Raw genomic sequence first — 15,794 nt, forward strand, 5'->3', positions numbered from 1 at the left:
TTCCTTGGTGTTTCTTGGCTTCCTACCCTTCCAACCTACACCATCATAATCTGGACTCCAGCCCTTTATTCCCTCAAAGGCTGACTCAGGCCATGACTGAGGGAAGAAGCTTGGACTCTGTAGCGGAACAGCATTGTCCATGGGGAGACATGGCTTCCATCTCAGGCCTTTGGTTCCGTTACTTAGAGTTTCTCACTTGCCTGTCTGTCATCCAAAGGGGATCACAAGGAGGGGAATGCAAGGAGGAGACATCTCCCTAATACCATTGGAGTTTTTTTCCAGGTTAAGATGGTGCATTGAATCCACCCATCTACTTTTGCTCCTCCCAGAACTCACTAAAACTATTATAAAGGGATTTTTTTTAAAAGATACAAACTCATGAGGACAGAGAGAACAGAATAGACAATAGTGAGGGAAAAAATGAGTTGGAAGATAGAAAACAGATGGGTGAGTGGTAATCGACTCAGCAGCCCCAAGAAAGCTGAAACTCAGGGAAAGTTAAGAGTAGCCCTATTTTCATGGCAAAATCCAAGGAGGGGGAGAAAAAAGAAAGAAAAAAAAAAAAAAAGGGAATTGGCAGTCCTAGATATCTCTGGTACTGAGCAAGCCAAAGAATCAAGATAACTGGGTGAAAGATGATTGGGAAGCAGTTAAAATCTTAGTTCCCCTCTTCCACTCTCCAAGCAGCAGGTTTCTGTCTCTCATCAGGCAAAGGGCTGGAGATTTCATCTCCAGAGAGAGTAAAAAGGAGGGTCTCTGGGCTGGGGCATCAGGCATGGCTGAGGACAAAGGTGGCATGTGGAGAACAGGGGCATTAAGTGACTATTTCCTCACTGCATGCTGAGAACCTCAGCTTTCTTCTCTGCTCACTTCCCAAATCACTGGCAGCTACTCTCCACCTTTCTTCTCTGAGAACTCTGACCAGCCAAAAGGGAAAGAATGAAGGATACTGGCATTCAGGTTTCCAGTAAACGACCACCCATGTCTCCCTACAGTGAATCACAGTTGACAAGCCCAGTTCCTGCACTCAGGGTTTTTCATAGTCCTTTACTCTTAATCAAGAGCAGACAGCTAAAGATTATGTCTTAGGTTCCCTAGAAACAGAGGCTGTGATGCAGATTCAGATGCATGCGATTTATTGCGGGCAGGCTCTCAGAAGAAGCTCCTTTTTCCACCTCCAGAAAGAGCATGGAAAGGAACTGAGCAAGGATGTGGTCTTGGCTGGAGTCTAGCCTCAGTCTGACCCACAGGGAGCCCTGGAGCATGAATTGCACCACGGGGTTGATCTCACCTTGAAGCAAGAGGGCCAGCTTTTGTATCCATATATTGATCAATCACTGGCTGTGGGCTGCCAGGGAGGAAGCCATGAATTCCCAGGCAAGGTAGTTCCTGGTTGAGGACAATTCTTTAGAGAAAGTGGCAGCTCTGGTCTATTAATGACTGAGACTTATAGCAGCTAAAGGTATGGGCAGAAAACCAACAACATCAACTATAGATTACCAGATTACCAAATATCTGAGGAAAGCTGCTAACATGGAAGATAGAAAATAAATAACAATAAAAACAAGTCAAAACAAGCAAGCAAGCTAATAATTAAAATAAACAGAAAAAGGCAAGTTAGAGGAAACCAAGACTTATTTTTAAGAATAAGAGGTGATATTATACCCATGAAACAAGAATAAGATGCTATTTTGAGACAAGAAACAAAAAATAAGCTTTAAAATAAACACACACACATACACACAGACACACACGATAGCAGAAATGAAAAATTCAATAGAATGTTTGAGAAAAATGTCTAGAATATCTCACAAAAACTAGATCTGAAAGACAAAACAATGAAAAACAGGAAAGAAAAGATGAGGAATGTAGAGGGAATAGTCCAAAAGGTTTAACATCTGAATAGCAAGCATTTCAGAAAAGGACGGAAGGAAATCATCAATGTGATAATTCAAGAAAAATTTCCCAAATTGAAAAACATAAATTGCCAGGTGAAAAGGGCTCACCATTTGCCTAGTTCAACCAAGGCACATAATTGTGAAATTTCACAGCCCTGAGGATAAAGAGACGATTCCACAAGCTTGAATAAATAAAAGAATAAGTCATATACTAAGTCTTAAGAATCAGAATGGTTCCAGACTTCTCTTCACTGGAGTTGTTCCAGCAACACTGGAAGGTAGAATACTAGAGTAATATCTTCAAAATTCTGAAGAAAAATTGTTTCCAATCTAGAATTCTATATACAGTGAAACAATCAAGACATGAGTGGAATGAAGACAATTTCAGATATGCACATCCCATGTTTCCTTTTCTGGGAAGTAATTTAAGGATGTGCTCCACCAAACCAAGGGAGTAACCCAAAGAAAAAGACACAAGATGTGGGAAATGGGGGATCCAACACAGGGGAGAGGGATGAGGAATCCCTATGAGGCTGAGATGGTGAATCTTGGAGGACTGGAGCAGAGAGACTCAAGAGATAGATATGTTAAAGACTGTCATCACCAAAGTGACTACTGTCATATTGCCATCTTTGTAGCCACTTTTTGTTAGAAGCACAGACTTTTGAGGTAAATTAGATAAAAGACAGAGATCCCACTTACTGTTGGAAAGAGGACTGGCCTAATACTGTTGAGGCTTGGGTTCTAGTCCTGGCTTACTCTTGAAGTAGGTTTAACATCTGGGTATGTCATTTTTCCTCCCTGGATTTCAGGATTATCCTCTGTACATGTCAAGGATAGGCTAAGTGAATTGCATGTATTTTTAAGGCTATTGTGCCTTAGTGACATGTATTCTTCATGGTACTGTATACGGTTATATGGCTTTTGAAAATGCAGTCATGTAACTACCTCCACAGTCATGCTACAGAACAGTTGTATCACCCCCCAAAAATCTCTCATGCTCCCCTTTGCAGTCAGCCTCTTGCCTCCCCCTTAACCCTTTCAACCACTGACCTTTTCTCCCTCCCTATAGTCTTACCTTTTCTAGAATGTTAGATAAATGTAGTCATACAGTATGAAGCCTTTTAGATCTGGTTTCTTTCATTTAACACAGTGCATTTAGTTTTATGCACTAACCAGCAATTACCACTGATCTTGTTTTCAGTTCTCCCCCAAAGCAGATGCTAAGACAAGAATTCAAGTGCAAGTAGTTTATGTGGGAGGTGATCTCAGGAAGCACCAGTTAGCGGAGTGAGACAGGGAAGGGAAAGAAGTCAATACAGGATATGTCAGCAAGTGAGCTACCACTGTGGGAAACAAGCTCATCCCCCTGGAGACTCTGGGATCCAATGAGAGCACACATCTCAGCTCTATCCAGCCCAAGGAGTGAAAAAGCTGGGATATTTATCTACCAACTCCCTGTCCATCAGTGGTTGAGTGCTACTTCTTAGGGTCTTCACTCTCCAGCACTTCTGGCTTGCCCTGTATACAGACCAAGCATGTTCCTGTGGCTAGAAATGAAAGCCCCCAGGCAGAAAGCAACAGATGTTCACATTAAGCAGCTTTCCATGTGCAGGGGCGAATGCCAAGGGTGATGTGTAAGACACTGGCAGTGTCAGCTGCTTCCAACCCAACCCAAATATTTTCATTGTTGTATGTGAAGGGAAACAAATATATACTATAAATTCTTAAATTCATTCTGCTGGATAAAGAGAGAAAAGTCTTGGATTTCTTCTCAATAGGCCAATTTTAAAGGCTATTTTTCATATATAGGATGGGCAAAGCACTTTTAAAAACATTTATCTTAGGTCTTCACTGTATTTATGGTTTACGAGGGTGCTTTGCATGTAAAACTTAATGTTTAAGTAGCACAAGCTCATACAGTCCACATTCAATCCCTCGATTATTAATACAAAACTCAATTCAAGCAAAGACAAAGGATATAACAGAAGCTAAACCCAACTTGTGAATAATGAGAATAATTGATTTGTTTAGGTTCTATTATTCAGAACGTTATGTCTTTCATTTTATTTTATTTTATTTATTTTTTTAGGCAGGGTCTTGCCCTGTAGCTCAAGTTGGAGAGCAGTGGCACAATTATGGCTCACTGCAGCCTTGACTTCCAGGGCTCAAGAGATCCCCATGTAGCTGGGACCAGAGGCACACGCCACCATGCCTGGCTAATTTTGGTATTATTTTTTGTAGAGATGGGGTTTTGCTATGTTGCCCAGGCTGGTCTCAAACTCCTGGGCTCATGCAATCCACCTGCCTTGGCCTCCCAAAGTGCTGGGATTACATGCGTGAGCCACTGCGCCCAGCCAGAATGTTATGTTTTAAATTTATCTGTGTTATCAGTTGGGTCTCTTTGCTTCTTTAAAGAAAATTTAATATTTAAATTAACTTTTTTTTTTTTGAGATGGAGTCTTGCTCTGTTGCCCAGGCTGGAGCGCAGTGGCGCGATCTTGGCTCACAGCAACCTTCGCCTCCTGGGTTCAAACAATTCTCCCGCCTCAGCCTCCCGAGTAGCCGGGATTACAGGCATATGCCACCATGCCTGGCTAATTTTTGTATTTTCAGTAGAGACGGGGTTTCGCCATGTTGGCCAGGCTGGTCTCTAACTTCTGATCTCAGGTGATCCGCCCACCTCGGCTTCCCCAAAGTGTTGGGATTACAGGTGTGAGCCACTGCGCCTGGTGATTAACTTATTTTTTTATACATTTAAAATGTACAAGTGCAGTTTTGTTACATGGATATATTGCATAGTGGTAAAGCTTTTAGTTTACCACTGAGATGTATTCTTCGTATCTTGTCTTTGGCAGTCAGCTCACACAAATCCTTGCTGGCTTCACCCACATCCAGGATTGTGTGATTCCTTGGGGGCTGGCTGCCGCTCCCGTGTACCTCTTGATGCCCAGTGCATTCTAAGGTCCTGTGCTGGGCCAAGGGAACTTAGTAGATTATCTAAGTCACTTCTTTATTTTTGGGTTACTCTCAGGTGTGCGCAACTCATTCTTTCACTTCCACACTTTGCTGGCTCTTGGCAGCCCTGGCAAGGCTGTCTCAACCTGCCTCACGTGCCCACAGCTATCTCTATTTGGGAGTCTAACTGCCACCCTAAGCTCTATCCAGGGTTCTCACTGTACTTACATCCCCCAAACCTGAATGGGTTTCTTTCTTTCCTTCCTTCCTTCCTTCCTTCCTTCCTTCCTTCCTTCCTTCCTTCCTTCCTTCCTCTTTCTCCTCTCCTTCCTTCCTTCTCTCTCTCTCTCATCTCTCTCTTTCTCTCCCTCTCCCTCTCTCTTCCTTCCTTCCTTCTCCCTCTCTCTTTCTCTCTCATCTCTCTTTCTCTTTTTCTTTCTCTCTCTTCCCCCCTTCCTTCTCCCTCTCTCTTTCTCTCTCATCTCTTTCTCTTTTTCTTTCTCTCTCTTCCCCCTCCCTCCCTCCCTTCCTTCCTTCTCCTTCTCTCTGTCATCTCTCTCTTTGTCTTTCTCTCTCCTTCTCTCTTTCCCTTCCTCCCTCCCCTCCCCTCCCTCCCTCCCTCTGTCCCTCCCTCCCTCCCTCCCTCCTTTCTTTCTTCCTTCCTTCCTTCCTTCCTTCCTTCCTTCCTTCCTTCCTCCCTCCCTCCCTCCTCCCTCCCTCCCTGCCTCCCTCCCTCCCTGCCTTCCTCCCTTCCTTCTTTTCAAGACGGAGTTGCCCAGGCTGGAGCGCAGTAGCACAATCTTGACTCACTGCAACCTCTGCCTCCCAGGTTCAAGCAATTCTCCTGCCTCAGCCTCCTGAGTAGCTGGGATTACAGGTGTCCACTACCACGCCTGGCTACTTTATGTATTTTTTCATAGAGATGGGGATTTCACCATGTTAGTCAGGCTGGTCTCAAACTCCTGACCTCAAGTGATCTGCCCACCTCAGCCTCCCAAAGTGCTGCTGGGATTACAGGCGTGAGCCACCACACCTGGCCCAAGCTCTTTTTCTTAGACATCCACCATCATGTGACTCTCCTTATTACTGAGTTTGGGGATTTATTCTGTATATAGGAGTGAATGCTTGCTCTCAAATGCATTCTCTCAAATCTGTTATATTGTCTACACCTATATTCCTCTAGGTTTCTTTCTAATGAACTTTCTTTAAAATTTAATTTTAATTTTGAGATGATGGTAGATTCACATGAAGTTATAAGAAATAATACAGAACAATTCTGTATACCTTCACCCAGTTTCCCCCAATGGTAACATCTTGTGTAACTATACCATAGTATCATAGCCAGGAGATTGACATTGATACATCAATCTTATTCCATTTTCCCTAGTTTTATAGAACTTGTGTGTATGCATGTATTTAATTCTATGCAATTATCATATGTGTAGATTTGTGTAATCACCACCATAGTTGAGATAAAAAATAGTTCAATCACCACAAGGATCTTTTGTGATATCCTTTAATTTATTCTTATTTATTTATTTATTTTTCTGAGATGGAGTCTTGCTCTGTCGCCCAGGCTGGGGTGCAGTGGTGTGGTCTTGTCTCACTGCAATCTCTGCCTCCTGGGTTCAAGCGATTCTCCTGCCTTGGCATCCCAAGTAGCTGGGACTACAGGTGCGTGCCACCACACCTTGCTAATTTTTTGTATTTTTAGTAGAGACGGGGTTTCGCCATGTTGGCAGGCTGGTCTCAAACCCTGACCTCATGATCTGCCCACCTCAGCCTCCCAAAGTGCTGGGATAACAGGCGGGAGCCACCGTGCCCAGCCTTGCCCTTTTATAATCAAACCTGCATCCTCCCTCCCGACCCGCCTTTTCCCTAACTGGCAACTACGAATGAGGGTTCTCCATCTGTATAATTTTGTCTTTTCAAAATATTATATAAATGACATCATGCTGTATGCAACCTTTGAGAACTGGCTTTGTTTACTCAGCATACTAATTCCCTGGAGATTCATCCAAACTGTTGCATGAATCAGTAGTTTGTTCCTTTTTATTGCTGAGTAGTATTACAGGGTATGGATGTTTCACAGTTTGTTTAACCATTCACCTTTTGAAGAATATCTGGATCATGTCCAGTTTTAAGTCTTACAAATAGTCAACACAATAAGATAGTGATGAACATTTGTATATGGGTTTTTGTGTGAATATAATTTCTCTGGGATAAATGTCCAGGAGTGCAATTGCTAAGTCACATGGAAGTTGCATGTTTAGTTTTGTAAGAAACTGCCAAATTGTTTTCCAGAGTGGCTGTGCCATTTTACATTGCCACCAGCAATGTATGAGTGATCTGGTTTCTCTGCATTCTCACCAGCATTTGTTATTGTCATAACTTTTTATTTTAGCTATTCTGATAGGTGTGTAGTAATAACTGATTGTAGTTTTACTTTGCATTTCTCACGTAATTACTGATGGTGAACTTTTTTTTCTTATCTCTATTTGCCATCTGTATATTCTATTTGGCGAAATGGCTGGTCATATCTTTTGCCTATTTTCTAAGTGGATTATTTGTGGGATTTTTTTCCCCCTTGAGTTTTAGAGCTCTGTATGTATTCTAGATAATAGTCCTTTGTTAGACACGTGGTTTGCAAATATTTTCTTTCAGTCTGTGGCTTGTATTTTCATCAGCTTAAAGGATCTTTCACAGAGTAAAAGTTTTGATGAAGTTTAAATTACCCAATTTTCCTTTAGTGGATTGCACTTTTGGTGTTAATCCTAAGAACTCTTTGCTTAGCCCTAGATCCTGAAGATTTTCCCCTAAGTTGCTTTCTAAAATGTTTGCATTTATATTTAAGTTCGTTTCATTTTGAGTTAATTTTTGTATAAGTTGTCACGTTTTGGTTGGAGTTCACTGTTTTGTTTTGCCCTTGGATGTCCAATTGTTACAGTACAATTTGTTGAAAAGACTACCCTTCCTTCACTGGATTGCTTTCGCACCTTTGTCAAAAATCCGTTGGCACGGGGCAGGGGGCTCACACCTGTAATTCTAGCACTTTGGGAGGTCAAGGCATGAAGATCTCTTGAGCTCAGGGGTTCGAAACCAGCCTGTGTAACATAGTGAGACCTCATCTCTATAAAAAATAAACAAAATTAGCCAGGTGTGGTGGTGTATGCCTGTAGTCCCAGCTACTCAGGAGGTTGAAGTGGGAAGATTGCTTAAGCCAAGCAGGTCAAGGATACGGTGAGCCGTGGTCATGCCACTGCACTCCAGCCTGGGCAACAGAGTTAGACCCTGTCTCAAAAAAGAAAAAATTGTAAAAAAATCAGTTGGCATATTTGTGTAGATCTATTTCTGGATTCTCTATTCCATTGCATTGATCTGTGTGTCTATCCCTTTGCCAATATTGCACAGTCTTGATTACTGTAGCTATATAATAACTCTTGAAATTCCTCTTACTTTATTCTTATTTTATATAATTGCTATATCTATTCTATGGTCCATGCCTTTTAATATAAATTTTAGAATAAATTAGCCTATGTCTATAAAAACCCTTTCTGGAGTTTTGATAGGAATTGTATTAAACTTGGAGATAAATCTTGGGAAAACTTATATCTTTATTATGTTGGCTCTTTCAAAATGTAAACAAGGTATGTTTCTCCATTTATTTAGATCTTTAATTTCTTTTACCAGCATTTGTGATTTTTATCATACAGATCCTATACATGTTTTGTTAGATTTGTTCCTAGGTTTTTCTTTTTTTTTCTTTTTTGGGTGATTGAAAATGTTATTGGGTTTTAAATTTCAGTTTCTGTATGTTCAATGCCAGCATATAAAACTGTATGCTGATGTTGTGCATTGTGAATAAACTCATTTATTAGTTCTAAGAGGTTTTTTTGGCGGGAATTTTCTTGAAATTTTCAATGTAGATCCTCATATCATCTGCAAATAATGACAGTTTCATTCTTCCTTTATAACCTGTATGCATTTTTTCATGTCTTACTGCACTGGCTAGAATTTCCACTAATATGTTGAGTAAGAGTGGTTAGAGCAAACATCCTTGCTTTGTTCCTGATTTTAGGTGGAAAGCATTTAGTCTTTCACCAATATGTATGATGTTAGTTATAGGTTTTGTAGATGCTTTTTTAATCACATTGAGATAGTTCCCTTGTATTCCTAACTTGCTGAGTTTTTAAAAATCGCAAATGAGTTCTTACTTTGGAAGCATATATACTAAAGTTCTAATGAAAGAGAGAAGATTAGTTACTGATTTCATTTTTCAATAAGTTTAGATTTGTTATGTTGGTTTCCCAATTTAAAAAATTGACTTCTTAAAAAATCATAAATGAGTGTTGGAATTTGTGAATGCTTTATTCTGTATCAATTGATATGATCATAGAATTATTATTTTTTAGCCCATTGATATAGCACTGTAATAAAAGTTATATGAATGTACTCTCTCTCTGTCTCTCTCAAAATATCTTACTGTGGCTGGGAGCAGTGGCTCACACCTGTAATCCCAGCATTTTGGAAGGCCGAAGCAGGTGGACTGCTTTGAGCTCAGGAGTTCAAGACCAGCCTGGGCAACATAGCAAAACTTGTTTCTACAAAAAATACACACACACAAAAAAATTAGCTGGGCAATCATGCCTGTAGTCCCAGCTACTTGGGAAGCTGAGGCTGGAGGCCAGTTCCTGAGAAGTCTTTTCTTTCCTCCATCTCTTCTCTTGGTCTCTGTGTTGTACTAAGTCAAGGATAGCTTCCTCCTTTGACAGACTATCTTTGACTTTGCTCATCAGGTGAGAGGGCACTATCAGCCACAGGACCACTCTCTCGTTTACTCATCAGGGAGATGTTGTGCTCCCTGTGGTGTGGGTGTGGACACTTTACTCTGGAATCCCTTCCAGTGGACGTTAAGCATCTCCCTCAGGGCTTGGAGAGGACCAATGAACAAGGGAAGCAGGGCAGGCAAAGAGTCTGAGGCGGGAAGCTGATGAACCAGGTCTTCCCCTGAGTGATGTTGGGAAAATAAGCACATTGACTAAGCACCTGTGATGTGCCATACACTTTCATATGTGTTAATTAATCCCATAGCGATCCTGTGAGGTAGGTATAATGATCATCCCCATTTACAAATGAGGAAACTGCAGTGTGAAAGAATTTAAAACTAGGTTTAAAAATGAGGGAAATAGAAAATCACCATTAGGCAAACCTACAGCAATAATGGTTGCAGTAAGATTCACTGATAATTGCTAAACGTATATTTATTAATTATAAAGGAAAAAATGGCTGAGTGTAGTGGCTTATGCCTGTAATTCTAGCACATGGGGAGGCTGAGATGGGAGGATTGCTTGAGATCAGGAGTTTGAGACCAGCCTGGTCAATAGAGCAAGACTTCATCTCTATTGTTATAAAGAGTAAAACAAAATTTTAAATAAATAAATTTTTAAAACATTTTAAGGAGGAAAAAATATAAAAGTGGAGAAATCCGGTAGATACCACCCTAATCAAGTGATCAAGATTAGTATTACTAGTAATAATTGATACTGACATTATGTACTCCCTGATGTGATGCCTTGAGATGAGCACAGTATCATCTCTTACATCAATCTAATCATGATAAAACACCAGACAAATCCAGACTGAGATGGGATTCCACAGACTCCTACTCAGGTGTCAGGATTAGAACCCAGAGCCCATCATCTTTCCACTCTGGGCAGGAAAGATATGGAGGCCAAGGGTAGGGGGATGCCTCCTTTCTGGAGGGAGGCACTGCTAACTGAACATTTACCCACCTCAGTACGTGGGACTCGTGACTACAGTGTGCTCTGTAACTAGAAACTATATCTCTTTGTCTGAGGGTATTCTCTAAAGCAAAAAGGTGGTTCTGTCTGTGCTAGCCTTCCCACTCTCTTTTTTTTTTGAGATGGAGTCTTGCTCTGTCGCCCAGGCTGGAGTGCAGTGGCGCCATCTTGGCTCACTGCAGCCTCTGCCTCCCAGGTTCAAGCGATTCTCCTGCCTCAGCCTCCCAAGTAGCCAGGATTACAGGTGAGTGCAACCACACCCAGCTAATTTTTGTATTTTTAGTAGAGACGGGATTTCACCATGTTGGCCAGGCTGGTCTCAAACTCCTGACCTAGTGATCCGCCCTCCTCGGCCTCTCAAGTGCTGGGATTACAGGCGTGAGCCACCGTGCCCGGCCCCTTCCCACACTCTTACATAGCCTCAGCCAATGACTAGGGGGAGTAAGTGCATAACGGCCCAGTTCCGTTTCCCCTCTGGTGGGGTAATGCTGAGGCATGTTTCACACTGCCTTTCAGAGTTCCTCTGTGGGACTGAGCTCTAGTTGCCCACAGTGGTGACTTGTTAATAACACACCCTTTATTGGCTGACTTCTCTTCCCTTCTCTGTCTCACTTCCCCACCTTCCTACCAGTGTTTCCTGGTGTTACCTCTCAATTAGACTACTTGTATCCAATTCCTTGTATCAAAGTCTATTTCTTGGGGAGTCTAAACCAAGACAACCGCTGAAGGGAATCATAGACAAATTGAAACCAGCAAAGGCATCTGGGCATCTATGCATGGGTGTCTGGGGGAAGGAGGTGTAGGAAGCGAGATGATGGTGACAGCATTAAACAGGGCTGCCACGAACAGCAGCCCAGGCTGTGCACTGTGCAACTACTAGGGTTGTACCAATTGGTGCCTGTTGGAGTTTCCTATTGCTGCTGTAACAAATTAGCTTTACAATATAAATCTGTTATCTTACACCCCTGGAGCTCAGAAATCCAAAATGAATTTCGCTGAGCTAAACTCAAGGAGTTGGCAGGTCTGTGTTCCTTCTGGAGGCTCTAGGAGGCGAACTCTTTCCTTGCCTTTTCCAGCTTCTTAATTCTTACATTCTTTAGCTTGTGGCCTCTTCCACCATCTTCAAAGCCAACAGTGTAACACCTGCAACTCCCCCTACATCCACATACACACGAATCTGTCATCACATCTTCTCTGACTCTCTTGTCCCCCTCTTTCCTTTATAAGGACCCTTGTGATTAAATTGAACCAACCTGGGGAATTCAGGATAATCTCTCCTTCTCAAGATTTTCTCTCTCTTTTTTTCTTTTTGAGATGGAGTCTCGCTCTGTTGCCCAGGCTGGAGTGCAGTGGCATGATCTCAGTTCACTACAACCTCCACCTCCTGGGTTCAAGTGATTCTCCACCTCAGCCTCTGGAGTAGCTGGGACTACAGGCGTGTGCCACCACACCTGGCTAATTTTTGTATTTTTAGTAGAGACGGGGGTTTCACTATGTTGGCCAGGCTGGTCTCAAACTCCTGAACTCGTGATCTGCCCGCCTCAGCCTCCCAAAGTGCTGGGATTACAGGCGTGAGCCACCGTGCCCAGATTTTTTTTTTTTTTTTTTTTTTTTTTTTTTGAGACAGAGTCTTGCTCTGTCACCCAGGCTGGAGTGCAGTGGCATGATCTCGGCTCACTGCAACCTCCGCCTCCCGGGTTCAAGTGATTCTCCTGCCTCAGCCTCCCAAGTAGCTGGGGACTACAGGCATGTGCCACAATGCCTGACTAATTTTTGCATTTTTTGGTGGAGAATGGGTTTCACCATGTTGCCCAGGTTGGTCTTGAACTGACCTCAAGTGATCTGCCCGCCTTGGCTGGTATTACAGGCTCTCGAGATTCTTAAACACATCACATCATAAAGTCCCTTGTGCCATGTAAGGTAATATACTCACAGTTTCTGGAGATTAGGGTGTGGGCATCTTGAAGGGCATCATTATTCTGTCCACCACATGCCCATGGTCCAGGGTTCAGAATAAAAGGGGCTCTGAGCTGGCAACATCTGCCCAGAGGAAGCCAGTGCTGTGAGAAGGGGAAGGTGATATAAGGGGCTATAAACTAAAATGCAGAAATACAGAGGAAGACACATTTCAGTGGTTACATAGCATGTGGTGTGTGTATGCGTGAGTGTGCGTGTTTGTGTGCATGTGCGTGTGTGTCTGGGGGAAGGAGGTGGAGGAAGTGAGATGATGGTGACAGTGACAGCCACTTGGAGAAGACAGGGGGGTGGGTCTTCTTCTGAGGAAGTCCTTGGCTGAGGTGGGGCCGCAGAGAGGCAGGGTGAGGGTGGAACCTGTGGTTTCACAGAGAGGAGTTTTAATGGCTGCCAAGAATGTGCACATGAAGCCGAAAGGGAGTGCAGCCTGGAGCTGCAGTCAGCCCAGAGGGTGGGTGGAGCCTGTCCTAGGGCACTAGGATCACAGAGAACGACAGGAGGGAGCAGGGCTCTGTGAGCAGGGAGAGGAAAAAGAAAGAGAAACTAGGTTTGTGACGGGCAATGGGCTGTGGTTTCATAATTGGAAGTGCCTGTGGGCAATGAGTATAAATGGAGGGTTTGGTAACACTTGGGGAAAAATTATTAATTTGGAACTTCTATAAAGCCTTTTGTCTCCTATTAAAAATCCTGTGTGTACCAAGTGAATTTCATCACTTAATTCACTCAATAAACAATGAACTGCTACTTTGCATGGGACAACATTCTCTGGAGATGCATACAGTGAACAAACAAGGTGAATGAACGGACTCAGGCAATTAGGTGTCACAGGCATAGAAAGGCAAGGAGATGAAGGAGTAAGTCAGCAAGAGGATGATGGAGGCAGAATCAGCTTTCCCTGGCAGGGGATGACATGGGGTTTTCGATATCACCTGCCCGGGGAGGCTTGCCCATTTCCACTCTCCAGCCCACGTGCCCAGGGGAATGGCTTTGAAGAGTATATTCCCTACTCTCCGCCTCCTTGGAGCCATTCCTTCATTTCTTCCTTCCTCCTCTTCCTCTCCCCTTGTCTTCTTTTGCCTTGGAGCTTGGGAGGCTCCAGGCAAGAAGAATGGGACTGCGGCTTCTTTCTCTTGCTTCCTGCTTTTCTTTCTACCCTTTGGATCCAATTCAAAACAGATAAATAGAGGTCCACTGTGGGCCTGGAATCATGCAGTGGTTACAAGATGGGGGACTCCCATGACCAAGGGTGATTCTCCAGCAAGGGGATTTTTGGGAGCCATTAGCAGCTGACACATGGAGCAGCTGGGCCAGGGGTGGACCAGCCTGTTAAGGGGATCTGTGTGGGGCACCAGTATCCTCCACTATAGGAAGGATGTGGGGTAGCAGATAATCTCACACCCTGCTGTAGACTGGAATAAAACTTTGGAAAGCAATTTGCTAATATTGTATAGAGAGGAAGACACACATGGCCTGTGACCCAGCAATTCCACTTCCAGCCACATACCCTAGAGAAACTTTGCATGTGCATGAGGAGACAAGTAGTGTTCATTGCAGCATAATTTGAAAAAACAAAAGCTGCAAGTAAATGAAATGTGCATCTTATAGGAAGTTGGATCTATTCGCATAATGGAATACAGCAGGTAAAATAAACAAGAGTTATGGGTATCATCAGAGATAACTCTAAAAGCATGATGTTGAGTGAAAAAAAGCATGCTACCAAATGATATATATAATGTTGCCATTTATTGATGTATTATTTATTTATTTATTTTTGAGACTGAGTCTTGCTCTGTTGCCCAGGCTGGAGTGCAGTGGCATGATCTCGGCTCACTGCAACCTCTGCCTTCTGGGTTCAAGTGATTCTCCTGCCTCAGCCTCCCAAGTAGCCGGGACTACAGGCGTGCACCACCATGCCCGGCTAATTTTTGTATTTTTAGTAGAGACAGGGTTTCACCATGTTGGCCAGGCTGGTCTTAAACTCCCGACCTCAAGTGATCAGCCCGCCTCGGCCCCCTAAGGTGCTGGATTACAAGCGTGAGCCACCGTGCTGGGCCTAATGTTGCCATTTATATAAAGTTTAAAGACACGCAAAACAATACGTTTACATATATATGTGTATATATGTATATATGCATTTATGTATGTATATATCTGTGTATATATAGTAAACACATATGTATGTAACATAGTAAACATATATACACACATACACAAACACACACATATATAGTAAAAGCGTAAGAGCATGCTTGGGAATGCTAATACTCAATATAGAGTAGTGGGACTTGCAGCCAGATTGCTTGGATGTGCATCCTAGTTCCTTCTCTTACTAGCTGTATAATCTTGGAGAAGTTATTTAACCTCTGCAGGCCTCAGCTTGCTTATGTGTTAAATGAGAAATGCCAATTGTATCAGCCAGCCATTGCTGACCTAATGCTGTGTAACAAACAACCCCTAAGCTCAGTGGCTTTCAACCACAAGCAGTTATTTTCCATCCACAAGCCTGTGAGTTGGCTGTGGCTCTGCTGGACTGGGCTCCAGGAAGTGGCTTAGGTTCATGTCTGCTCCACGTGTCTCCACCAGCAACTATCCAGGGCTTGTTCTTTTCAGGGCAGAGGTCACATGCATGAGTGGCTGCTGAAAGCACATGATGCCTTCTTGAGTCTTTGGCCCAGAACTGGCATATTGCTTCCACCCACATTCCAGTGGGGTAGGGAAAGTATACACCACCCACAGTGATCCAGAGCAAGGGCAGCAGGAGAAGGAGGTGCTGGGAGCAAATAAAGGTGCAATAGTGCCTACCTGCTTTGTTTGAAGCATTAAATGAGTTAACGTGTGTCAAGTGCCTGGCACATAGTAGGTGCTATATTCTTACTAATCAGGAGAATGATGAACTCTGGGAGAAAGAGGAAATTTAACTTATCTATTAAATTTCTTTTTTAAAAACAAAGATCATAAAAAGAAAAAGAGGGAAAATATTTGTTTTCAGAAGAGAAAGTGAGAGAGAGAGAGAGAGAGGACAGGAATGCTGCAGACTGAACCACAGGGAGGACTGGCATTCAGGAAAAAGAGGAAAATGGAAGACTTAATTGTAGACTCCAGGAGGCAGGGAGAGTGTGTGGCCTCACTCATTTCTGTCTCCCCAGCACCATGTCTGACACAT

The sequence above is a fragment of the Nomascus leucogenys genome, chromosome 13, assembly GCF_006542625.1.
Source record: "Nomascus leucogenys isolate Asia chromosome 13, Asia_NLE_v1, whole genome shotgun sequence".
In the NCBI taxonomy this organism is placed as follows: Eukaryota; Metazoa; Chordata; class Mammalia; order Primates; family Hylobatidae; genus Nomascus; species Nomascus leucogenys.